At 32.9% G+C, this 27,763-nt stretch overlaps 1 protein-coding gene across 3 annotated transcripts in view; it reads left to right on the top strand.

The window, feature by feature from the left end:
* LOC114335929 (cytochrome P450 4d8) overlaps positions 1-27,763 on the top strand; it is a 129,865-nt gene that overhangs the window by 22,552 nt on the left and 79,550 nt on the right. The window contains exon 1 of one of the 3 annotated variants that reach the window (XM_028286215.1): positions 11,238-11,512. The exons of the other annotated variants lie outside the window; for them this stretch is intronic. The gene's annotated coding sequence lies outside the window, so the exon portion shown is untranslated. Of the gene's footprint in view, positions 1-11,237; positions 11,513-27,763 lie in introns of those variants that run through there. 3 annotated transcript variants of the gene reach the window in all.

A 27,763-nucleotide genomic window follows, 5' to 3' on the forward strand; every position in this document is an offset into this window, starting at 1 on the left:
TATACATGGATGACGTCATAATATTTTCCAAATCCCTTCAAGAACATCTAATACATATTAAAACTATCTTCCAAACCTTTCAAGAAAATAATCTTAAAGTCCAACTCGACAAATCAGAATTTCTAACAAAAGAAGTCGCTTTCTTAGGCCACATCGTGACTCCCCAAGGTATCATGCCAAATCCAGCAAAACTCGAAGCAATTCAACATTACCCAATTCCCAAAACTTTAAAAGAAATTAAGTCATTTCTAGGCTTAATTGGATATTACCGCAGATTCATTCCAAACTTTGCAAAAATTACTTCACCCCTTACGAGATGCACACGAAAAAATTCCATCATCGATCACACTAACGCCATATACGTAGAAGCCTTCGAAAAATGCAAAGAGCTACTTTCTAATACCCCTGTACTTCAATACCCCGACTTTTCTAAACGTTTCACGCTAACTACAGATGCCTCAAACATTGCAATAGGATCTGTATTAACACAAGACAATCACCCTATAGCTTACTACTCACGTACTTTAAATACAGCAGAAAAAAACTATTCAACCATAGAAAAAGAACTTTTAGCTATAATCGACTCATGTAAACACTTTCGCCCATACCTATACGGACAAACATTTTTAATTGAAACTGATCACAATCCTTTAGTTTGGATATACAAGATCAAAGATCCGACATCTAGATTAGCTAGATGGCGCCTAAAATTAGAAGATTACAACTTCGAGGTTAAGTATAAACGAGCCAAAGAAAATCAGGTAGCAGACGCCCTTTCGCGTGTGCAAATTAATGCACTCACTCGAGCCTCAGTTTGCGCCGAACCTCCTGACAGTACAGATTTTGACCCCAACGATTTTCTAAATACATTTGACGAAATACAACATGATAACTCAGACGATACACAAACTCAACATACTTCGAGAGAAAATCCAATAAACGGAATCCCAACCTCAGAAGAACCTTTAAATCTATCTACAAATCAGATAATAATGTTACCAAATTGCGACAAGTACGACGTTAATTATACAAAAATATTCAATAAACACAGATACACAATTAACCTGACAGCCAACTGGGAAGATTGCATCCTAGACGCTCTTAGAAAAATATTAAGACCAAAACAAAAATTCGGTATAAAAGTCCCGCACGAATACAGACCGTTTATTTGTAATTATTTTAGAGACAATATTAATAGTACAGTAAAAGCAAACTTCTGCAATACAATTCTACAAGACATAAAAGACGAAAATAAACAAATAGAATGCGTAAAAATATACCATACATCAAATCACAACGGTATAACCGAGACATATAAACACCTTAGACATAAATTTTACTGGCCGTCAATGCAGACAACAATAGCAGACTACATCAATAAATGCGAAATTTGCCTGCAAAATAAATACGAAAGACACCCATATCAATTACCCCAGTTAGGACCGCTACTAGGTCAAAAACCTTTCGATATCCTACATCTAGACATTTTTCAATGTGACAAAAAATATTATCTTACAATAATTGACTCATTTTCAAAATATGCACAATGTTATAAATTACCCGATAAATCATCAACTTCAGTCCTAAATAAAATCAGACATTTCTTTAGTCACCATAATTATCCGAAAAAAGTAATCTTTGACAGCGGAAAAGAATTCAACGCTAGTCTCATAAAAGAATTCATGAAAATGCATAAAATCGAGGTACATTTTACCACAGTCAACAATTCCTCATCAAATTCACCTATAGAACGTTTTCATTCCACACTATTAGAAAAACTTCGCACTCTTAAAGCGCAAAACCCAAATTACTCACTCGATGATACCTTCACTCATGCCATTTTAATTTACAATCAATCCATCCATTCAGCAACAAATTATTCACCTTTTTCTATACTTTATGGCCCCTATGCAGAAGAAATTAATTTTGATTTCGACCTTCCAATATACGATACTTATAATCAAAGACACAAAGACGAATTACTTCCCTTCATAAACGATTTATACGAAAGACAAAAGAAAAAACGAAACGACGCCCTAACAAAAATAAATAAATCAGCAGAAACAATCCCAGATATTAACGAAAATATTTACGTAAGAAAAACTAAAAATAAAGCAAAGTTAAAAGCCCCTTATCAAATTATTAAGCCAACGAAACAAATTAAAACTAAAGTTATCGGTCTAACAGATAAGAATAACACAACTACCGCTCATCTTAAAAACGCTAAACGATTACGAAAAACTTATAAAAAATTCCCTTTGCAGGTCAATGCTTCGACATCTTCAGGCAACGACCCTAATACAAGAAATTCCAAATAATGGTTATTACGAAGAATTAATTGGACCTTCTAAGACAATATCCCATTATCACAAACACATTATTCAAATTAATCTATCAAACATAGAACAGATATTAACAAATAGCTCGTTAACCTTTTCAAATTTATTGCCTAAAGTCACAGGCATTAACTTACTAAGTAATCAATACAAACATCTTTTAACGGAAACAGAAGACAATTTAAATAAGATAACCCGTAAACCAAGATTAAAAAGAGGTTTACTTAACATTTTAGGGACAACAATTAAATTTATCACTGGTAATCCAGACAATAATGATATGGAATTATTAAATTTACATATCAACGCAATTGAAGCAAAACAAGACGAATTAATCTCAAAATATAATAAACAAATATCTTTTGGAGATACTTTTAATACTAGAATAGATAACCTTTTAAGAAAAATAAACGACAATAATAAAATTCTTTCGAATGCATTAGATCACGGATACATTCAAAAATTAATTAGAACAATCACTCTTTCTCAACTAAATATACCAAATGTAGAATTATTTACTCTTGAAGAATTAAAAACTTTACAAAATATGCTAATTCCTCTTTATTCTCACGATGCATTACTTATTGACGAAGAACATCCTTACGAATTATTAGAATCTTCACATGCCTTTGTATGTATTACTCAAAATAATATGCTCATAATATTAAAAATACCTATCCTATATCCTTCATACTACCCTACTTTTAAAATTTATCCAATACCTAATGACGAACATCAGATGATTATTCCACCTGCGAGATACTACTCTAACAATACCTGGTACGAAGATTGTATGCAGAAATCCAGCCATATTGTATGCCAAAACGAAGTAAAATCCAAATGCCAGATACCAAATGTCGAAACATGCACGATAGTCGACGTCTCCGAAAACTTTATCCAAGAAACAAAAGATGCCACCCTATTGGGAATAGTTCAACCATTAACAATAAATCAACGAAGAATTTCCCGCTCCAGCATTGTCATAACCAATGAAACATTATACATACTTGGTCAGAAAATACAACCGAAAACAACCCAAGAGATTCAAATACCCAGTATAGTACCAATCAAACTAAAGCCACAACATTCCATATTGTTGGAAAAATTAGAAGTCCCAAAAACGCACGGACAAATACAACCAATCGAGAGACTTAACCTTCAACCATTAGTATCGCTAGGACTTAGTTCATTTTCTACATTCTTAATAGTCCTTGCCATAGCGATTATTATGTACATAATAGCAAGAAAAAGACGACGACTCTACAAATTGCTGTTCAGCCCGAAAATTCCAGCCCAGCAAGCTCTAGCTCTACAAGAACTTCTTGAATCCTCACAAACTAAGGATTCGCTTATGGAGGAAGGAGAGATATTACCATAACCACGCTACTGAACCCTTTATCAAGAGGACTTGGACCACGGTCATTAAGATAATGTAAACTTATAAAAAGACATTTTAGTTAGTAAACAGGCATTCATGTTTTAGTCATCATTTACTTTTCATTGTATCAAAGTTAATATTTTGTTGTAAAAGTTTTATTTTGTATTAATAAATAAAAGTAATTTTTTAAAAAGTGCTTTGTGATCAAGAAAACATCATTATATTTATATTAAATTACGTCGTAAAAATTTGAAGTTTATTTAACGAGTAATTGCAAAAGTACTGGCAACGTAAAGTTGGTGCCTAAGTGTACGAGAAAATAATTTATTAAGTTGCTAGCATATAAATTAATATGTATGTTTTGGAGACATCATTATACACTACTCCAAGAAATTAACGCACCACCTTAAAAATGGGTCATTTTTGATGTCTCGAATTTCCTAAGCCGGCTGTCCGATTTAAGTGGTTTTTTTAATATGTAATAGCCTTATTGTTTTTAACAATATCGCTGTAAGAATACTGTTGCTAGACAGGTAAATTGCCATTGTATACCGGGTGTAGCAATCAAACTGTGTTTTTTTCTCAAAGTTCACCACACTCTGTGGAATATTCTAGCACTTATCAAATACTGAAATTAAAACCCAACCATAGCCTTAGAATTTCTTAACATTTCCTTTTTTGATTCATTCGCTTATGTTGGATAATAAAAGAGTTATTATAGGTACAGTCGACTCGCGTTAATTCAAACCTGCGATAATTCGAATCTCTCTACAATTCAAAGTTATCACGGGTTCCCTACAAAATCTATTTATATTTCGAACTAAATCAATACATTTTTATACACTTGGTAATTCGAACGAAAAATATCATTGCTACAAACAAAACGACGCGTTAATTCGAACTCATCGGCGTCCAACACTCGACAATTCAAAGTTACAGAGATTGTGACAAGCAGCTAACTGCAAATATCACGGTTCTGACAGCTATTTGACTGATTGACAAAGCATGGAGAGGTGTTAACACTCATAACTATTCTCAACTGCTTTAAAAAATCCGGTTTCTTAAAAGAAGATCAAGAAGATCTTCCACTACTTATGGATGATGAAGAACCAGCAATAGAACCATTAGTTGACATCAGCGGTCGGTGTGAGTTTTTCTGACTTTGTTCAAGTGGATGAAGATGTTGCTGTCTCAGTTTAACTAACCGATGGCGAAATTTTATCTGCGACAGATACGAATGGAAAAAGTAACGATGAAGATGAGTACGATACATCAGAACCTTTGGCAGAGGTGTCAGTTAAGAAAGCAAGATCCCCATTCGATACCTTACAAACCTTCTGTCTACAAAACGAAAGTGATGAAAAAGCATTTCAGGCACTTTTTCTCTTAAAAAAAATTATTGAGCAGTCTGAGCAGCAGCAATGTGTTTTGAAGCAAACCAGTATAATACAGTTATTTCCAAAGATTGATTAATTCACATTAGGAATACATACATGTATGTATGTACACGAATGTACCTCTAAACTTTTGCCATCGTTATAGAATATGTAGCAGTTAATAAATAATCAACACTTAATAATTCGAAGTTTTATTTATTTTCTCTCACAAATTTCTAACCATTTGATATTTCAAACACTCAATAATTCGTAATATTTTAAGAGCCCCTGGAGTTTCGAATTAACGAGAGTCGACTGTACCTACTTTAATAACTAGTCGTGTTCCTTATCAATACAGGGTATTTTTAAATAAGTGCGACAAACTTAGGGGTAAAAAAAGCGGTAACTCTGCATGAAATAATAATGACAGTTTGTTTCATAAACATATGTCCGCAAATGCTTCCTTTCCGAGATACAGGATGTTGAAACTTTTCTTACAAATTGACGATCTATTTATTGCTCTAAAACTGGTTGAGATATTCAAATGAAATTTGGTAATGACCCGTATGCGCGCAAATGGAGAAACTAAAATTCTTAATTCTTAACTACCTTTTAAAACCCACCAAATTTCATTTGCACATCTCAATCGGTTTTAGAGCAATCACCAAATGGTCAGTTTGTTAAAAATATTTCAAGACCCCGTATCTCGGAAACAAAACATTTGCGAACATATGTTTATAAAGCAAACTGTCATTTCTTTTTCATGCAGAATTAGGTATTCCTTAAAGTTTGTCGCACACCCTTTATTCTTGAATTACATGGCTACATGTTAAAGTAGGTACCAATTTTTTTTATTATTCAACATAAGCGATTGAATAAAAAAATATAATGTTAACAAAATCTGAGGTTATAGTTGGGTTTTAATTTCAGTAATCACTTAAATCGGACAATAGGTTTAGGAAGTTCGAGACATCAAAATGAACCATTTTTAAGATGGTGCGTTGATTTCTTGGAGTAATGTATTTTTGGAGACACCACTAAATTTTTTAAAGGTGGCTTTGATGTTTTTGTTGTTAATAAGCTTTTATTTGAAAAAATAAAAATTAATTTTCGCTTAAATTAAAAAATATTCAAAGTGCCAAGAGGCAGATGGATGGCAACTTGAACACTGGCTTGAATTTAAGCGAACAGCAGGGTTTATGTGTCAAATAACCATTTTTTTCTGTTTTCTGAATGCAGTAAAATACACTGCTCGTCAGAGAAAACGGGCACCCCAAAAAAATTGACATTTTTTATGTTTCGTATCTCCTAAACGTGTTTTCCAATTTAAGTATTTTTTTAATATGTTATAGCTTTATTCTTTAACTATATCGCTGTAATAATATTGTTGCCAAATAGGTAAATTTTCATTATACACCGGGTGTACGAATCAAACTGTGTTTTTTTCTCAAAGTTCGCAACACCCTGGGAGTATTGTAGCATTTATAAAATACCGAAATTAAAACCAAATTATTGCCTCAGGTTTTTCTAACATTATGTTTTTGAAGTTATACTTCTTTACGATCGAGAGTGAAATTGTTTAATACCTGGCGCATGCGCACACAGACAGTATGTAGTTCGTTGCTAATCTTTCAAGATATGTATGTATCAGTGCTGTCAGCGCAAATAAGTCATTAAAAGGATATATTAGTGTTTTTAGTAAATGTATTATTTATTATAATTTTTGTGTCTTTGGATTTGTCTTCCTCGGGAATAAGATATTTTAGAATAATAGGAAGTACCTATATTTAAAGTATTTTCGTATACTTCACTTGGTCTATTAAATTTTTCAGTATGTATGAGAAATCTTGTAACCTGTCAAAGCGAAGGGAATATAGCTCAGTGATAGAGCGTGTGACCGGAGATCGAGAGGTCCTGGGTTTAAATCCCGGACGATTCATATTCTTTTTTTTTTATTTTTGGTATCGTTTTAATAAAATTTTTTAAAAGTGTAGGTAAGAAAGTTAGTTTAATATTTAAATAAAATACAAATAACCTGTTAAGTATATTTATTTCTTTGAAATTATATAATAGAAGTATAACTTCTTACGTGCGTACAAAGTACACACATTCTTTTTTAATTGATTCATTCGCTTATATTGGATAATACAAAAGTTAGGTACTTTGACAACTAGACATGTTCTTCAACAATACAGGGTGTATCGAAATAAGAGCGACAAACTTTAAGGGGTAATTCTGCATGAAGAAATAATGACCGTTTGCTTTATAAACATATGTCCGCAAATGCTTCGTTTTCGAGATACGGGATGTTGAATTTTTTCTTACAAACTGACGATTTATTTATTGCGCTAAAACCGGTTGAGATTTACAAATGAAATTTTTTAGGTTTTAAGAGATAGTTACTACGCATTTTTTTTACATGCAATTAAGAATTTCATATTCACCATATGACTGATCAGATTACCCGTATGCACGCCAATGGTAAATATAAAATTCTTAATTGTATGTCAAAAAATGTGCAATAAATACGTCTTAAGACCCACCAAATTTTATTTGCATATCTCAACTGGTTTTAAAGAAATAAATAAATCGTCAGTTTGTAAGAAAAAATTCAACATCCTGTATCTCGGAAACGAAGTATTTGCGGACACGATACAAACTGTCATTATATTTTAATGCGGAATTACTCATTAAATTTTGTCGCACTTATTTAGAAGCACCCTGTGCTGATGAAGAACATGGCTAGTTGTTAAAGTACCTAATTTTGTATTATAAAACGTAGGCGAATGAATCAAAAAACAGATTGTTAAGAAAACCTGAGGCTGTAGTTTAGTTTTAATTTCAGTATTTTATAAATGCTAGAATTTTCCACAGGGTGTGGTGAACTCTGAGAAAAATACAGTTTGATCTGTATACACGGGATTAAATGAAAATTTACATGTTTAGCAAAAATATTACTACTACGATATTGTTAAAGAACAAGACTATAACATATTAAAAAATTACTTAAATCGGACAACAATTTTAGCATATTTATACAGAACGTAAAAATGACCCATTTTTTAGGGTGCCCGATTTCTTTGACGGGCAGTGTATCTAATATATTCTAATTTTTGTGTCAAAAAACTTAACTGAAAATATGGTTTTTGGACACTGTATATAAATAACTATGTTGTTGTTTATATTACTGAATAGAGAATGTTGCCGAATTTATAGAGTATTAAGTATTAGACTTTATATTACAGAATAAACTTTCAAATGAACTAGCACATGACCCCTATTCTCATTTAAAAAGAATCATTGATTAATAGAATCTCAACTTCCAATTGATTTTTTACCCTTTCAAAACTCTCGTGCAAAAATCAGACTGGTATTTATTATCAACTGTGCATTTTAATAAGTCTAACACGTAGAACATGTCAAATGACAGGAATTATGACAGGTGATAAATAGCAGTCCGATTTTTGCATGAGAGTTTAATGAAAGGGTATATAATTAATTGGAAGTTCTGTCCGACAAAATACATGGGACATTTTCGTAGTCTGACGTTCCAAATTTTTAACCTGTTCCACAATTAAAACTTCCCTGTTCCAGTGTTCCCGTACTTAAAAGTTTGTCCGACTAGACACCGTTAAGCTATTAACAAATTTTCAGCTTGCTATTAATCAACTTCTTTTTGGTACGCGGGATCCAGGCCTAACATAATTTGCCAAATCAGATACTTTTCCTGTATTATATTTTGTTAGATAATCTTGATGTCAGGTTTATCAGTTATAAAAATATTAACATACATTTTATATCTTCGTTAAACAAACAAGGAGAAGTGGTATTAGTCAGGGATCCCAAGCCTATTTTCACCATTTACTACTAACAAGCTAATTTTTCGTGAGTAGCTTCATTTTGATGAGACGCCCAACTTTTTTCCTTACAACAATTTCCGTATGTGGTAGATAACAAAGATAGCAGTGATATTCCAGTCGGGTTAGGGTTACACGAATAACAGGCCTAACCTTGCATGCCGAGCTGACCCAAATTTTATTTTTCTAATCTTTAGGGAGGGTCAATAGTAGTGTAAATTTAAAATGTCGATTGAATTGCGCTGTTGCGTTAGCCGTCATTTTGATTTTAAACGGGAACCATTTTTGCTCAATATCTCCGCCATTCTCAACTTCTCGACAAAAAGTATGAAAACTAAAATGAGATTTTCTATAATTTCTTTCATTACAATTTTTTTCGTGCTGTCGATATTTTCGAGTTATGGGGGAAAATAATGACAGTTAGGGCATAATTATTGAATTATTTCGTTTATTATTAATTTTACGACAAAAATGTAGCTATACGTTGTGATCTCGTACGTAGAGGGGATATTTAAAAATTCGCGAGCGCCAGTAGTGACAAGTCTGTAAACGTTTACTGGAAATTTGACATAAATGTCAAAGTAATTAATTTAAAATTAAAATTAAAAACATTAATTATAAAAAAATATTAGTTGGTCAAAGCTGCGGTATATATTTTTACCTTAAATATACTTACGTTATAAATACTGAATTTAAGTTTTTTAATGTTCCGTAAAATGTAATTATAAATTAATCTAAGCGCCATCTACACGATAATTGTGAAAGTATCCGAAGTAAGAAATTAATATTTCATCAATAGAACGTCAAAATGATTAGCAAAATTTAAAAAAAATCGATTACAATTTAATTACTTTTTTGCGTTGTAAATATTAAGCGATAACAATTAAATAATAAATCTAAAAATTACCGGTGAAAGTTGCATTAGTAATCCGCTAGGAGCGACACCAGCGAAGCTCAGAGCGTATTCGCTCCGAGCGTTAGCAAAGTGTCAAAGCAAAATCGACCGACCTGCTCATGGTGGCGCTTTTTTGAAATTTTATAAGGACGCTTTGTGTATGTTTAAATGGGATATTTAAAACAAATGCCGTGTCTGGCTAGTGATATTATGTATTAATATAAACAGAAACTAAAAACGCACTTAATCTGATATAAATTCTTCACTTTCCATTATTGATTATCAGTTTGATTATGTATACGTAACTTCACTATCGCAGTTTATGTCAATAAATATTTATTAATGAAAAGAAAATATTTTTGTTGCACTGTAAATTACACTATAAATTAATAACTAATGAATTCTAACAATTGTATTCGGTTGTTACCACTACAAAATAAAATATTCAAGTTTAACAAAATAATCCCATAAGACTCAATGTTAAAACGTCCTTACAAAATTTGACTGCGTGTCACGTGACTGTAAATAGAGGGGAGACGCACGGTGCGAATACAAAAATTGCAGCTCGGCATGCAAGGTTAAATGCTATCCCGACTGGGTTAGGTAATATATATATATATATATATATATATATATATATATATATATATATATATATATATATATATATATATATATATATGTTCTCACATTGTCCTACAAATCGTGAGGTACGTTGTCCCGGTCCAACTTTCAAAAGTTGTTAACACCACAAGACCATTTTTTTATTAGTAACAGTAGGACAAAGGTATCACTTGATATATTAAAGTATTTTTCATCCAAATAAAACAATGTCCTACAAAAAAACAGGTAAGTATCGCTAGTCCGACAAAAATTGATAATAAACGAAATAATTTAATAATTATGATCTGTCATTATTTTCCCCATAACTCTGAAATTATAATGAAAGATATTATAGAAAATCACATTTTCAACAATTTTATTTCTCATACTTTTTGTCAAGAAGTTGAAAATGACGGAGATATCGAACAAAAACTGTTCCCGTTTTAAATCAAAATTACGGCTAACGCAAGGGCGGAATTCAGTCGAGATTTTAAATTTACACTACTGTCGACCCTCTCTACCGATTATAATAATCAAATTTGGGGCAGCTCGGCATGCAATGTTAGGCCTGTTATTCGTCTAAGTCTAACCCGACTGGACTACCCCTGCTATATTTGTTATCTACCACATTATACGGAAATTGTTGCAATGAAAAAAGTTGGGCCTCTCGTCAAAATAAAGCTACTCACGAAAAAATAGCTTGTTAGTAGTAAATGGTGAAAATAGACCTGGGATCCCTGACTATATCCTATGATTTGCAGAGATAATGATGTGATTAAATTCGCTGTGAGCAGAGCAGACCGATGACCTCGTACCTCGTGAGTCAATATGAACGCGAAATTAGCGATTGGTGTAATGTAATGAAATTTACTATTACTATTACTCTACGTCTGCTTGAATACTCGAAATGTTTACTTAGATTAAAACAGTGTATATACCTACCTATGTTTAGTAGACAGTTTTGGAATAATACCTGAACAGAAAAACAGTGTACTTACTATTATTTAGTGCAGATGATAGATGATTTAGTGCAATAGTTACAATATAATTAAAAGATAATAATTTAGGTACGTATAATTTCTTACCTTGTGTTTATTAGGTATTAAAATAAAATTATTATAGACCAGGCCACCTAGGAAAAAATATATCGATTTTTAAATACAGCACCTGGAAACTAAAAATGTTTTCCACTGTGGTCAGCATGATGTGAGGAAAAAAGTCTACCAAAGACAAATGGGTGGAAATGCATAATAGCAGTAAAAATAAGTGTATTAAGATTTTGTTACTTAAGAGTCTTTGGAGTCATTGAAGACGAATACGCCATCAAAACCGACCACCGGAGCACCTGGTGCCCAGGTTCACTGTTAAGGCACGCCATCTGGAGTTTCGAGAGTTTTCAGTACTAAATTGATGCAAACAAATTATTCGGGGGATTTGTGGGGTCGCCGAAGAAGAATACGCCATCAGCACCGACCCCGGTGCACCTGGTGCCCAAAAATCCTCCAAACTGTAGTATTTGCATGTATTCAGTGCCGAAAACCTTCGAAACTTCAGAAGATGACGTCTCCTAGCAGTTATCGTGGGCACCAGGTGCTTCGGGAGTGAGCTCTGATGGCGTATTTGTTTTCACCAACCCCAAAAAGAGTAATCTGTTTCTTCTGCTTCATGTACCATGTCCTTTCAGTACGTTGGTTATCATCATAGCTATCTTAATTTTATTCACTGCCACCTTAAATAGCATGCTTGTATCAACACCATACCAATCTCGCAAGTTCTTCAACCATGAGGTTCTTCTTCGTCCTAGACTGCGTTTGCCTGCTATTTTTTCTTGCATGATATTTTGTAGGAACCTAACAACCTATATTTGGGACCTCTCATTACATGTCTGAAATACTCCAGCTTTCTCTGCTTGATGGTTTTTATGATCTCAGTAGTCTTACTGAGACGTTCTAGTATTGTGGAGTTTCGAGTCTTCTCTACCCAGGAAACTTTTAAAATTCTTCTATAGCACCACATTTCGAAAGCTTCAAGGCGATTTAGATCGATTTTATTCACAGTCCAGGACTCGACACCATAAAGTAAGACCGAGAACACGTAGCAGCGAAGTAGGCGAATCCTCAATGCCAATTTTAGGTCTCTGTTACATAACACCTTGGACATCCTTTTAAAAATTTCTCTAGCCTGCTCTATCCTAGATCTAATTTCGCCGTGACTTTCTGCGTTACAATTTAATTGCTGTCCAAGGTAAACGATTTTATCTGTTTGCATTAATTTAATTTCGAAATCTCTCGAACTCCAGAAAATGACGTGCTTTAGCAATGACCCTGCGCACCAGGTGCTCTGGGGGTCAGTTTTGATGGAGTAGTCATGTTCAGCGACATCAAAAACTCACGAGTAACAAAATCTGGCCCATAATATACTTATTTTGACTATGTTTATGCACTTTTGGGTATATCTTATGCATTTTTGGGTACGTTTTATGCACTTTTTTTTTGCATACTGACCCATTATTTATTATAGACTTTTTTCCTGATATCATCCTGAACACAATACAAAAAGATATAAGTCTCTTCTTAAGAATCGATGTATTCGGGTTATTTTAGTGCTAAATGCACTAGTCTATTATTATTGGAACCCAAAAGCGATGATACGGTATTATTTTTAAAACAAAGAGCTACCTATAGAGTTTTTGGCTTCAATATTTTTAAATTTATAGGTACCTGAAGAACGTCTTCCCGATTTTCTAATGAAGCTAAAGCTAAAGCTGTTCACGCGTTCACGGGAATGAAAAATGTATAAACAATTTTCGTTAGGTCTGTGTCAAACTTCGCAATAACAGAAAGTGAGACCCTTAGCTATTACTAAATTTTCGATTATATGTTTTTATGAGGAAACTGTGGACATACATTCAATGTCAAAAAGATTAAACTCTATAAAAACAACCATAAAAAATTGTTTTTCAAATGAGCATACATCGAACTAGAAATATAAACAAAAGGCAGGAAGGTCTTCCTACCTATTACCACCTTCATTCAGTATTTCTTTAGTTTATCAATGCAAGACGGAATATTTACGTTTGTGTGCAAAGACATATCCGATCTGCCGCAGACCAAATTGGCGGGAGCGGAATGACACATCTGATCGTAGGGATAGATCGTTCAGAAATTCTCTCTGAGTGTACCCAGCTAATGATTTTAGCTAACAAGCTCTCCAAAATAGTCCAAAATATAGGTTTAGGACTAGAGTAACATTAAACATTTAAATTTATTATTTAACTAATTATACCATATACAACTATTGAATCAATAAATAAATTGTCAGTTTATTTATGGCTTCATTTTGTTGTTTTTAGTGTTTTAGATCTTCTCTCGCAATTTTTTAAGTATTCTATAATGTTTTTTATCGAGTTTTCCCTTTAGTATTTATAATTTTTAAAATTTTATTGTTTCTCGTTGTTTCTTATTATTCAACTTATTCTTCATGATTTTACGTTGTTATATTATGTTCATGTTGTTATATTATATTCGTTCATAAAAATTGCTTGTATCACGTTATTTTTTTTTCTCTTCTTTTGTTTCCTTTTGTTTGCTTCTTCCATGGATCTTATTAGTATTTTTACGCAGTCTCTCACTCTATCTATTTCTTTTTGAGTGTCACGTACCGCATTAACGAAGTTCGTATTTAATAACTTCTCAAATTTATCAATTCATCTATGACTGGATCCCGCGTACCAAAAAAAGTTTATTAAGGGGATAAGTACGCATTTTCGGCTGCAATGCTATTCAACTTTATCAATTCATCTATGACTGGATCCCGCGTACCAAAAAAAGTTTATTAAGGGGATAAGTACGTATTTTCGGCTGCAATGCTATTCAAATAGGGATTCATTTTTTTCGAATCCTGAGAAAACTAATAAGTATTTTAAAAAATATAAACGCAGCATGAAAGATTACGCTCTTGCCGAGGGCCGAAAGTCCCTGAAGACTTCTATAATGTTTATTTTAATAAATTACAGGGGTGAAAAAATAGGAGAAATAAATAAGAGAAAATGTAGTGTGATTTTTAATTTCAAATATATCATTCAAAAGAAACTTTTTATTTATTCTAAGGGACTTTCGTCCCTCGATAATAATTTAGCCTTTCATTCTGCGTTTAAATTTTTAAAAAATAGTTATTAGTTTTTTCAGGATTCGAAAAAAATGGACACCATGTCCGTGGTGATATTTTCCAAATCAATAATTCGCTATCTTTGTCATACAACGCACTGAATCAAATAGAATATGATGAAAAGACAGTAAAAGTTTTAAATATTTGACATGGCATCGGGAATATTTTTAGTTGTTGATTAAATAATATTGATAGTGTATTTGATAAATAATTGATTTAAGACGTGAGCTTAATAAAAAGTTATTTATTGTTTATTATTTATGGAAGGTCCAAGCAGAGAATACACCAGGATATAAATATTCAGTGATCCAAGTATTTTGTTGTTAAAAATTGTAAGCGTTTCATAGTGTGTTCACTTTAACACTTTTTCTCGATTGAGTAAAATCACTGAATACATAGTTAGTGAAAAAATTATCACATATTAACTGAATTAATAATTTGCAATTATACAAATAACAGTTATCCAAGAACATTCAAAAGCCATCTCTTTAAAGTTAATGATGACATTGTTAAATAGAATGACATTCTAGTAATGTTTACATATCCATACCAGTGTGAAATTTACCACACGTAATTTGCCGTGTAAAGACAGAAAAACTAGGGATAGCCCTAAAATATTTGCGAATTATGTACCGATGGCCTTAATTGCAAGCTGCAAATTTGTTAATAGCTTAACGATGACTACTTGGACAAACTTTGATGTACCTACGGGAACACTGGAACAGGGGAGTTTTAATTGTGGAATTTATTATTTAACTAATTATACAATATACAACTATTGAATCAATAAATAAATTGTCAGTTTTTTCATGGCTTCATTTTGTTGTTTTTAGTGTTTTAGATCTTCTCTCTCAATCTTTTAACTATTCTACCTAATGTTTTTCAATAAGTTTTCCCTTTAGTATTTATAATTTTTAAAATTTTATTGTTTCCCGTTGTTTCTTACTAACCAACTTATTCTTCATGATTTTACGTTGTTATATTATATTCATTCACTAATAAAAATTGCTTTTATCACTTTATTTTTTTCCTCTTTTTTTTGTTTCATTTTGTTTGCTTCATCCAGGGATCTTATTAGTCTTTTTACGCAGTCTCTCACTCTATCTATTCCTTTTTGAGTGTCATGTACAGCATTAACGAAGTTCGTATTTAATAACTTCTCAACTTTATCAATTCATCTATGACTGGATCCCGCGTAACAAAAAAAGTTTATTAATTGCAAGCTGCAAATTTGTTAATAGCTTAACGATGACTAGTTGGACAAACTTTGACGTACGGGAACACTGGAACAGGGAACAGGGGAAGTTTTAATTGTGGAACAGGTTACAGATTTCGAACGTTAGACTACGAAAACGTCCCATATATTTTGTCGGACAGAACTCCCAATCGATTTGTTAACCATTCATTAAACTCTCATGAAAAACAGACTGCTATTAATTTATCACCAATATAATTCCTGTTATTTGACATGTTCTACGTGTCGCACTTATTAAAATGCTCAACAGATTTGTCGGACAAACGTTTTTTCATATATTATATAAAGTTTGCTATTGAATAAACTTAAAAACAACTTGCTAGTTTTCACAATCATAAACTTGTCAGGATGACACGTTCTACAATTAAAATCACGGTCCACAATAATTAAAACTTTCCCTGTTCCAGTGTTCCGATACATTAAAATTTGTCTGACTAGACACCGTTAAGCTATTAACAAATTTTCAGCTTGCTATTAATAAACTGTTTTTTGGTACGCAGGATCCAGGCCTAATCGGGTTGGTAATCATCCTTGACTTCCTCTTCCCTCAGATTTTCCTTGGAATAACAACTAATCTTGCCATATTACCGGTTCGTGTCATACGTCCAAAGAATGTTAATATTTTTTATTAACATTTTATTATCAATTAAATTATTTTACAATATTTATTGTACCATTTCTTATATTCTATATTATATAATCGGTTTAGAAGATCTTTCGATATTGACCGCATCCCAATTTCAATTTTTGTCGGTTTTAGCAGTATCCTCTAAATTGTTTGTAGCTCATTGCTTTTCTTACCGCCTTCTTTTTTTGAACTGCCTCTTCTAATTTCCTGTAGGTTTCCATGGGAGTGTTAGTTCTGTACATACTTATTTTGATATTTATGGTTTTCAATTCGTTGTACGTGATCGTACCATGAGGGGTGCCATCGTTATATCTTGTCCTTTTTAGGCCTTCCTATTCGTTCTCTGGTCCGTTTATTTTTTATCCTCTTCTCCCTATTCTTTTTAGAAATATTTAGTATTTCCGTGGTTTATTGTATTCCGTAACGCTCATATGGTATTCATTGATCTTGAGAACAGGGCTGCTTTATCCATTATGCAATATAGGCAGTTGCCTAGGGCGGCAAATTATGAGAGGGCGGCAAAAATACTGTACAAAAAATATTTGTATATAAAAATTAAAATCGAATAAAATTTAAGTACATCCTGTACATCCATCAATGGAATATAAGTGGGCATTCATTTCTAGAAAACAAATATTCATTCAAACAGGACAGAAGTCGTAAATTTAGGAATTATTGGGCCGCCGGCAGCACCGCACAGGTGGCGGAGGCACTGTTTATAATTTTTTTTTAAACTGAATCCTTTTGGGTTATTCGTGGTTGAAAATTTGCCATTTTCATTGAAAAATGTCGCCTTTTCGGTCGGTTTTTTGTGAATACCTTAAAAATTATGCATCTAAAGAAAAAAACTATATAAAACATTTTTGTATTGTGAAAACATTCAAATACTTGGGAATGAGGAAATAATGAATTATTAAATTTAAACCGCTACTTTGTAACCACAATCTTTTCTTCAAATCTCTGTTACAAAATGGTTAAGTGGTATGTATGGCCCTTATTGTTATACGGCATGGAGACATGGAAGTTGGAAACATCTTTCATTAATAAGTTGGAGGCCTTTGAAATGTGGATCTTGCGAACAACGTGCCGCATACCATAGACAGACAAGGAAGTCCAAAAGAGTCTTGAGAGAGAATTGTTCAACTTGATCAAGGTACGAAAATTTGAATACCTGGGCCATATCCTGAGAGGAGAAAAATACGGAATCCTTCAATTAATCATCAAATGAAAGATTAAGGGAAGAGAGAAACAGGTCGCAAACAAATATGTCGTGGCTGCGAAATATTAAGAACTGGACAGGCGTAAATAACACTGGCGAACTTTTGCCTGCCGCAAAATACAGATGTCTGACTTTAAGATAATTCGCCAACGCACTATAGTTACACTGCACTATAAGAAAAAGTCGACTAATTAAAGTATATTATGTAAGCAAGTATTATCCGATTCTATCCCCATTAGTCCAGGGTAATAAGGTTTTTTCCATGACACTTGAACAGCCAGGGTACTGAAGCGTTTTTTCGACAGGTAATACCTATAAGAGCAAATTGTAATTATTTCCTGCTTAGGATCTGGCGGCCATTTTTATTTATAAACAATTAAGGGTCAAAAAATGACATTTTTCACTTTTTTTTAAATCAATGGAAAACAGGGAAACTTATGGTTTTTTAGTAAAAATATCTTCGAGATTATGGAAAAAGCTTTAAAATAACGTATTACAAAGTTTGATGTACTCATTTATTGTTAATATAATTGCGAAAAAAGGTCGGAATTGCAAAAAAATTATTTTCGCAATAACTGTTGTAAAAATTAGTGTACAGCTCTGAAATTTTTGTCAAATAAGGGTTCTTTAATACTTAATATTTTTTTTTATTTAGCTCCATTTAATTTACCATCTGATATCACTCGTAACAATAAGTAAATTTTATGACAATTATTATTGGAAGAAAAAATGACATGTAGGAATTCTCTCCAGTTAGAGGCTTCCTTTAACATATAATTAACAAACAAAGTTAATAATGTCGTGGTAAATGTTAACTAATTTTATTTAAATCTGTTTATTAAGTCGGTAGGCTTAAAACGCTTTAGTCGACGCACTTCATCGTTAAGATTAAACAGTTCGCGCACTAAGTCATTAGAGTGAGCACTAGTTTTGTTTTTGTATTTTTCACTGTACTTTGTGACTTTTGTACAGTTTTTATAGATTGAACTTGGAGGTCTTTTTCTATTATGTTGTTCGAAACATACCACGGAGCAATGGTCATAATTCGAAGAACTTTGTTCTGGAATCTTTGTAGGATTTCTAGGTTTGAATTGCTAGCAGAACCCCATAATTGAATTCCATACGTTCATATTGGCTTCAGTACGGCTTTATATATTAAGATCTTATTTGTGAGGTTTAATTGTGATTTCCTGCCAATAAGCCAGTAAAGTTGTCTTAGTTTGAGACCCAATTGTTTTCGTTTTGTAAATATATGTGTTCTCCATGTTAATCTTCTATCAAGATGTAAACCTAAATATTTGACTTCATTTCTCTGAGTAATCATTTAATTATTTAATAACACTGCTGGACATATACCTCTTCTTAGTGAAAAGGTAACATGGATTGATTTGGTCTCATTAACTCGAATTTTCCATCTTTTTAAACATGCTTGGATATTATTAAGGCTGGCTTGTAAGTTTCTTGAGGCAGTTACTGGATCATGATGTGAGGCGAGTATTGCAGTGTCATCTGCGAAGGTTGCTGTTATTGTAGTTCTTGAAGTTGGTAGATCTGCAGTAAAAAGCTGGTACAGCATTGGTCCTAACACGCTGCCTTGCGGTACTCCTGATTTTATTTGGTATATTTCTGAATATTCTGAATGTTATTTAACTGAAAAGAATCTGTCAGATAAGTAAGACTTTAGAAGTTCATAATACAGATGAGGCAATAGGTTTTTTAGTTTATAGAGTAGACCTTTGTGCCAGACTTTATCAAACGCTTGGCTTATGTCAAGAAATGCTGCTGAGCAATATCGCTTATTTTTAAAGTCGTTGCTGATATGTTTTACTAATCTATGGACTTGCTCTATGGTTCTATGTTATTGTCTAAACCCAAACTGATGTTCTGGTATGAGATTTTTGCTATCTAATATTGGCTTGATGCTTTTCATTATTAATTTTTTCAGCACTTTGGAAAGCACAGGCAGTAAACTTATTGGCCTGTATGATGTTAATTCCTCTAGTTTTTTTCCTGGTTTTGGGATCATAATTATAACTGCCATTTTCAGTTGTTGCGGAAAATAATGTAATCTTATTATTGCATTAAAAATTTGTAATATTGCCTTTATTCCTTTCTTTGTTAATTTTTGTAGTATCCTACCCGTTATCAGATGCTTAATATGTGATAAAAATTTCAAAGCGATTCATTCAATTGTTTAAATTTTATTCAAATTATTTATCCCAGAGAGCATTTTTTGCAATAACATAAGTCAGAAAAAAAATGACGTTAGAACCATTCCACAGGTGTCAAATAAAAGAACATGAGCTATATTTTCAATTTGGTTTAAAAAAAAGTGAATAAAAAATGCATTTATTAGTAATAAATAATTATGCACAAGTATCGTAAATCATCCCTTATACACTTTTTATTTTGTTATATAAGAAATTATGTATATTTATTACAATTTTTTATCAATTATGATATAAATACACAACTCGGTAGTTGTACACTTAAAACAGGGTAAAAAAGTAAATTTTTTTTGGAAAAAGTTATTCAAAAAGTTTATAAAGAAAAATTGACGATACTTTTGCATAATTATTTATTACTCATAAATGCATTTTTTATTCACTTTTTTAAACCATGTTGAAAACGTAGCTCATGATCTTTTATTTGACACCTGTGGAATGGTCCTAGCGTCATTTTTTTCTGACTTATGTTATTGCAAAAAAAAATGTTCTCTGGGATAAACAATTTGAATAAAATTTAAACTATTAAATGAATCGCTTTAAAATTTTGATCACATATTATGCACCAAAGAACCCTCATTTGACAAAAATTTCAAAGCTGTACACTAATTTTTACAACAGTTATTGAGAAAATATTTTTTTTTGCAATTCCGACCTTTTTTCGCAATTATATTAAGAATAAATGAGTATATCAAACTTTGCAATACGTCATTTTAAAGCTCTTTCCATAATCTCGAAGATATTTGTACTAAAAAAATCATAAGTTTCACTGATTTCCGTTGATTTGAAAAAAAAAAGGGGAAATGCCATTTTTTGACAGTTAATTGTTTATAAATAAAAATGGTCGCCAGATCCTACGCAGGAAATAGTTACAATTTGTTCCTATAGGTATTACCTGTCGATAAAACGCTTCAGTACCCTGGCTGCTGAAGTGTCACGAACAGGGTATATTTTTGTCTTATTACCCTGGCCTACATCTTATTCTTCATGTGCTTTGTCCGTTACGAACGTTGGCAATTAACATGGCTACTCTGACTTTGTTTACGGCAGATCTGAATAGTTCGGCAGATGACAATCCGAGCCATTGCCGCAAGTTTTGGAGCCACGAGTGTCTCCTCCTTCCTGGACCCCTACTGCTGTCTATTTTGCCTTGGATGATTATCTGTAGCACTTTACATTTGTTGTGCCTCATAACGTGACCAAAGTATTCCAACTTTCTATTCTGTATAGTTATTTTTCCCTCTCTGTCTTTACCTATCCGACGTAGTACCTCCTCATTGATCATGTGCTCGGTCCAGGGGTAGTATTTTCGAATTCAATCCAATTTGTTCGCATACGAGTTAACTCGAATGAAAAATTTCGTATACGAATCTGAATCTGTATTTTTGAACGTCTTTCGAAATGTTATACCTACGTATACGAGAAGAATTTGCACCGGCAACACTGCAAATTTGAACAACATTGGGCTTAACCTTCATCTGAATAGTCGCAGTGTTGCCTATACTTTTTTTGTTTATTTCTTTTATAATTTCAATCAATGGTATAATCACATTATTAAAAAAATAGCTAAAATATTAGCTGGAATCGAATCTTAAGCTTGCATAATATTAGTAATATTGGTTTGCAAAGTCCACTATTCTCTTTCTTATTATTTTTGTATCCAGTATTTACACTGATATTTTACTAGTTTTTTGGTGTTTCAAAACGATTTTTTAAATGCACGTTTATGAAATGTGATAGTATGAAAAAATTGAAAATTCAAACTGATATTTTACTATTTACCTTTCAAAACTTTACTTTTTTGGGTGTTTCAAAAATATTTTTTAAATAACTTTATATAATTAGATAGTACGAAGAAATTGAGGATATGGCAACGGTGTCCTAAGTTAAGTTTAGAGCTTAGATCAACTTAGATCCAATGCTAGAATACGTACATAAAGTTAGGTTAGTTAATGCATTATCGTACAGTATGTCTTTTCTTTTTATTAAAAAATTATTTTACGCCAGCCATTGAAAAGAAAGTTCAATGTAACAATATTGTATACAACTAGTATACAACAACTATTAAAACTATCAATGACAACTGAAATGACCTTGAAATAACAACAACAAAACAATTCGTATACGAGCATCCAAATTCGAATTGTTCATACCCATTCGAGTCATCGTATACGAAAAAATTCGTATACGAGGTATTCGAAAACACAAGAAACTGAATTTCGAGTGAAATTCTTCTAATTTCGTATGCGAAGTATGCTCGAATGAATTCGAAAATAGGACCCCAGGATATTCGTAATATACGTCGCTAAGCCCAAATTTCGAAGGCCTCTACTTTTTTCAATAATGTTGCGGTCATTGTCCACGCCTCCATTCCATATAACAAATCTATTCCTATAGTGTAATATATTTTTTTGCTGCATATTTTTTAAATAGTGTTGGGTACATGCAGCATCCCATTGCTGTTTCGAGGTAGTTTCCAAAGTGTTATTGGTTATGTATCATAGGCTTTTTGTAGTTCAATGAAAGTTGTGTAGTTATGTACTCTTGGTAGTCTTCTCATCCATGATCTGCAGAAATTTTCTGTACACGACCTGCCGACTTTGAATCAGCTTTGTTCACTTTTCTGGTAGCTCTTGTATTCTTATTCTTTATAATAACCTTAAGAGGTTCCTCATAGCTTTTCGTATAGATAACTGAGCCTATTATGGTGGCTCCTAGCTTCTGAGTCACCTCAGATAATTAAGGGGTGGTAACCCCCTACCATAAGGGTTGATGAAGTAACAATACTCACTGTGAATACATTTATTTGTACGTTGGAGTAATAACGGTAAGGAGCTGGTGGTATAATATTTAATAGATGTGATGTTGCCCGCTGGGATCTCAAATACTAATTGATTAATCTTTTCTCCGTGAAAGTATAACTAAAAGTGGATTGCCGTGTTTATTGTTTTTATATAAACAAAAAGTGAGAGTGATACTAAAACTGCTGAATCGACTAGATTATAAATAACGTATACTAATTATTATTTCAAACTGACCTTGTATCCAAACCGCATGCATTGATGTGGTAATGTAGGTCAATCGTATTTATTATAAACAAACGTATTTGTTTTACCAAAGACATTTAATTATTAAAGAATTTGTCTTAATAAGATGATTACTGAGATGCAGTGTATCCCAATACATCTTCCTTTCCTTCCGAAAATTGTCTGACTACGGAAAAGGAAGAAAATTTTCTAATAGTACCACCAACTGCTTACTGCGTTTTAATAAATACAATATATACATTTTTTATTTCCTATAAATAATAATTAAATAAAAAAAAATAAAAATGTTCGTTATCAACATTGTTCCCGTTCCACTTGTCACTCACTGTGTTCTCGGATTGTAAGCATATAATCTATTCTTATGTATTTCCCTGATTTTATTGTTTTCCAATCTGATCTTACCATCAAACTTACCATTCTCTTCCCTTTTTACCAGGACTAGGTCTCCTATTTTAAAGTGTTGTGGTGTTGCTTTGAGCTTGTTATTTTCTTGTCGCTCTTTTTTGTGTTTTAGTAAGAAGGTTCTAGCTCTCTCGTGTGCGCTTTGTAGTTTGTAGCGTAACTCATTGTAGTAAGCATCTATATTGTAACATGGTTGAATCTCCTGTGTAAGGTCTTCTAGTAGGTTAACCTTCCTGCCATATAACAGTTCAAACGGTGTGTAACCATGATACGCGTTAGGGGTTGTATTGTAGCAGTATGTGAACATCCTGCAACACACATCCCAATTTTCTCTGTCTTCGTCTATGAATGCTCTTACGTATTCGTTTAATGTTCTGTGCAGTTTTTCGCAACTTCCAATGGACTGTGGATGGTATGCCGTTGAGAGGTTGTGCTCTATTTTTAGTAGCTTTGTTAGTTCCTGCATTACTTCATTTTTATATTCTGTGCCTTGGTCTGTTCTTATTTGATTCATGAGTCCGTATGTTGGTATAAAATGATCAAAAATTCCTCGGGCTATTGTCTCTGCTTCTTTATTGCACACGGGTATACTGACCGCGTATTTAGTAAGTTCACATAACATTGTTATACAGTATCTATTACCTTCGTTACTTTTAGTGAATGGACCTATCGTATCTATGTATACTATGTCCCATGGTTTGGAAGAACTGTCCGATATCACGAATTCTTCGACATGTGTTCTTTTCGGTTTGTTAATTTGACATTTATGACATTGTTTAACGTATTTTCTTACGTCTTTTTCCAAATTTTTCCATCTAAATCTTGCTTTTAGCTTCTTTATTAGTATGTTATTTCCTACGTGTCCTCCAAACATCGGATGATTATGATATTCTTCTATTAACCTGTGTTTTTCTTTGTCATCTTCTATTGTTTCTGGTACTTCACATATGTATATTTCTACATTCTTCAATATTTCGTTTCCTTGTTTAATAAATTCCTCAATTGTGCACACTTTAAAAATAATATCGTTTACGTATATTTTTACTTTACGTACTGCATTCTCTACCGCCAGCTTATCAAGCTGTGCCAACATTTGGTTTAAATCAAAATGATTGAATCCTGTGGCTATGCTCTTGCTGCATTTTATTTTGTTTTTGACCCTAATGCTCAGCCTTGGTGAGAATAGTTCTGCTCCAAAAGACAAAATTGGTAGTCTATGCGCCTCTAAATTATTTAGTACCTTTCTTACTGTCTGTCTGGGGGCTTCTGGCTGTAGTGCGAGTTCACTTTCTGCCTTCGTTTGCCTTGCTTCCTTCTTCTTTTCTCTTGCTTGAGCTCGTGTTAATATATGAGCTAATATATGGATATTGTCTATGTATAGGTTCTTTAGTTGATGTAATGTTATTCTTGAAAGACTGTCCCTGTTATATACTCTATTTCGAAATCGTATTCCTCTAAATCTAATCTGATTCTTGTAAGTTTCGAAGTTGGTTCTTTCATTGCGAATAAATGTGTTAGTGGTTTATGATCCGTTTTGACTAAAAATGTTGGTGCTCCATATAAATAACATTTGAAATGATTAATTCCCCAATGAATCGCTAGTAATTCCTTAACGATTATAGGTTTATTACATTCTCCTTTATTGAAACTTCTTGATGCGTATGCTATTGGTAGGTCTATTCCGTTATAATCTTGACTTAAAATTGCTGAACAAATCTCGTTGGATGCGTCTGTTGTTAGGATGAATTGTTTATTGAAATCTGGATATTTTAGGATCGGTGGCTTCATCAGAGATGATTTAAGCTTATTGAATGCTTTTTCACATTCTTCTGACCAAAAAAATTCTACTCCTTTTCTTGATAATCTGTTGAGTGGTCTGCATATTTCAGCAAAATTTTGAATAAAACGTCTATAATAGTTACAAAATGCTACGAATCTTTTTGTTTCTTCCGCTGTCTTAGGTGTCGGGTATTGTTCAATCGTTGCATATTTCGCTTTGTCTGGTGATACTCCTTCCTGGGAAAGATCATGACCTAAATATGTTACTTCTCTTCTAAAAAATTGACATTTTCCTGGGTTAAGTTTCAGATTGAATTTTCGACATGTCTCGAATGTCTTTTTCAGGTTGTCTAGGTGATGTTTTTCAGATATTCCTATTACTACTATATCGTCCATGTAAAGAAATGCTTTGTCCGGTGTTAATCCTGAAAATGCTATTGACATCATCCTTGAAAAGCTATTTGGGCTTACAATTAATAAAAAAGGTAATCTGGTAAATTGAAATGCTCCATTTTCCGTGCTAAACGATGTGTATTTTCTCGATGATTTTTCTAATGGTATCTGGTGAAAACCTGACATTAAGTCTATAACTGAAAACCATTTTGCTCTTCCTAGTTGATCTAATATCGAGTCTATTCTTGGTAAAGGAAATTTGTCTGTGACTATTTTCCTGTTCAGTCGTCTAAAATCTATGCATAATCTCCATGCTTTATTTCCATCTATCGCTTTTTTCGGTACCAGCACTACTGGGCTGTTGTATTCTGATGTGGACGGTTCTATTATTCCTTGGTCTCTCAGTTTTTGTACTTGTCGGTTTAATTCCTCTGTTTGTGCATGAGGTGTCCTATAGTTTTTAATATATACCAGAGTTTGGTCTTTAACTCTCAGTTTCTGCTCGTAGAAGTTGTTACATGTTAGCATGTCATGCCTTAGGGCGAATATATCTGAATAATCTTCGCATTAAGATACTAACTTATCGCGTATGTATTCTGGAATGTCTAACTTCAATGATTCCCGTAATTCCTTTTTCCTGTCCTTGCTGTCGTTGTTAGTCTATATATGTTGAATAATTTAATGTGTAAGGTTTTGATTGCGTTTGTGTCTACTTTTACTGTTTCGTAGGTTGTGTTCAAAATTTTGATGTACGGATTATTACTTGAAATAATTGCTCTCGCTATGAATATTCCTGGTTGTATTTCCTGTTGTTCCACTATCCTGTCATTCTTCAGCGTTTGAAAAAATTTTACGACTCTGTAAATTTCACATCTGGGCGGTATTATTATCGTGTCATTATCTATATTATCCAAAATGTTCGTACTAATGTAACAATCGTTGTCCTCTTTAATGTGCATTTTAAGGTTAGCGTAGTCTAGTATGCATTGCAAGTTTGAAATAAAGTCTCTCCCAATGATTCCGTCGGTTGGAATAGGAAAGCTAGGTTCAACTAATTGAAAGATATGCTCAAATCGAGATCCTTTTACTTCTAGTGTTGTTTCAACTTCCCCATTGTTTGTAATTCTCCTTTAGTTACTCCTTTTATTTTCGCCTTTGTGTTTGGTTTCACATGTTCCTTCATAAAATCTTGTGAACATTTCAGTATTGAAATATCAGCTCCTGTGTCTATGATAAAGGTATTTGTGTTTTCTAGGATTCCTGTTTTCATTCGTACAAAATTCGTTAGGTTTAAGTCGAAGTTGTAAATATTATATTCCACTTCTGACTGTGTACTTTCCTTGTTTCGTTCATTCAAAACCCCAACTGCGGGTTTTCTGGTTCCTCTTGGCTGACCTCTAACTCAAGTAGCCTTACGTTTCTGTTACGTCCTCCTCTCTGGTTCCCTCTGTACGTTTAGTTGTTAAATTGTCTATATCCTCTGTTCGAATAATTCCGTTTGTTTTCTGTTGCTTCTCCCTCATTCCGTTGTCCGAAGTTATTTCTTCTTCCTATATCGTATTTGTTATGGTATCCTCTTCGGTATTGGTATTGCTGTTGTCCTCTCCTATTTTCATAATTCGTCCTATAATTGAACACTCTTCCCTGTGTGTTCTCCTCTGTCGTATCAATCGATAAAAATTTAGATACTACTTCCTGCGGTGTTGTGAAGTTACCTGCCTACAGTATTAACTTAGCTCTATCCGTATTAACGTTTCGTTTCATTGTTGCTACAACTGTTTCCGTTGTGTATTTTTTCGCTAATTCCAATGGCATTCCTTCTGCTATGTATGCTACCTTCAACTGTTCCGCTAGTTCCTCTACTTCAGATGCGTACACTGCTGCATCTTTGTTTCCTTGCCTTTTCTTTGCTAACTTGTCTATTATCGTTTTCGGATTGTCGCCTCTTAATTATTTCTTCAGTGCCGCGGCTATAAGTGGGATCGTGACTTCTGTAGTTATCAGGTTTCTAGCCTTATTGGTCAATCTTGTTTTTATTAATGTTATCGCTGTTTCTTCATGTCCTTCTGCTATTTTTCCTATTAGTTCTAATGCGTCTAAAAATGGTTGTAGTTTACCTGCGCTTCCATCAAACTCGTTCGGCAAGACCTTGCTTGCAATATTCAAAAATTCGTTAATTGTCAGAGCCATGTTTAATATTTTT

Source organism: Diabrotica virgifera, chromosome 1, assembly GCF_917563875.1.
Source record: "Diabrotica virgifera virgifera chromosome 1, PGI_DIABVI_V3a".
Lineage (NCBI taxonomy): Eukaryota > Metazoa > Arthropoda > Insecta > Coleoptera > Chrysomelidae > Diabrotica > Diabrotica virgifera.